Source organism: Pteropus medius, unplaced genomic scaffold, assembly GCF_902729225.1.
Source record: "Pteropus medius unplaced genomic scaffold, Ma_sr-lr_union100, whole genome shotgun sequence".
Taxonomy (NCBI): domain Eukaryota; kingdom Metazoa; phylum Chordata; class Mammalia; order Chiroptera; family Pteropodidae; genus Pteropus; species Pteropus medius.
Window position 1 is genome coordinate 15239494 of NW_024351730.1, and position 952 is coordinate 15240445.

Consider the following 952-nt stretch of genomic DNA (forward strand, 5'->3'; position numbering starts at 1 on the left):
AAAAAGGAGACAACACAGACATATACAGAAACTGAAAACAGAGATTGGAGTTTTGTATCTACAAGCCAAAGAAGGTCAATAATTCTGGAAGCCACCAGAAGCTAGGAATGAATTCTCTCTTAGAGCCTCAAGAAGAAATCAGTACTTCAGCCACCCTGATTTTGGACTTCTGGACTACAGAAATGGAAGATCAGACTTGAGCTCAACTTTCCCTCCTCTTCTTAACCTCTATAGTAGGCAGTATATCCAAAAATTTGTGCTGCTGTCATACTCTTGCCTCAAGGATAGTCATCATATATGGTGTACTGGAAAAATAGCTCAGAAATTCTATTGTATTTCTCAGAACTCTGAGAAGCCCACACATTCTTAACATGCCAAATATTGAAGTCAAGTTGTCTACTTTTATTTCCACACCTCTCTCACAGGGAATGAGGGTGCTGCTCCTCAAAATTTCTGAAACCATGTGATACTCTAAGAAATGGATTTCCAGCAAGAAAGAGAGCCTGGCATAACATTCCTTAAGTTAGTTGTCTGTTAGGCAGTAGACTTCTCAGAGCAGAACAAGAAAATTAATAATTTTACTCTAAGAGCTTACAGTTTCTATGAGAGAAAAAAAATGTAATGTTTGCCTTTCTCTTACTCCACTTTCTTTTTTAGATTGGGAAAGAAGATAAAATAGTAGTTGATAGTAGAGTTAAGCCTGGTTCTACAATCCCATAATTAGCTTAGGAGTGGTTGACCAGCTGTCTTGGGTAGTTAATATCTCTTTATCTTCAACTTTGGACCCTGGTCACTAATTCTTAGACACTGGAAGACATTTTACTCAATGACAATTACACATGTTTTGCATAAAATCATTCTACTAGTTATTGTCAGGTTTGTGGGTTTGGATCTTTAGTGTGAAAAATCAGTTAGCAAGATTTGTTTTCACTACTTAATGCCCAACTCAAAT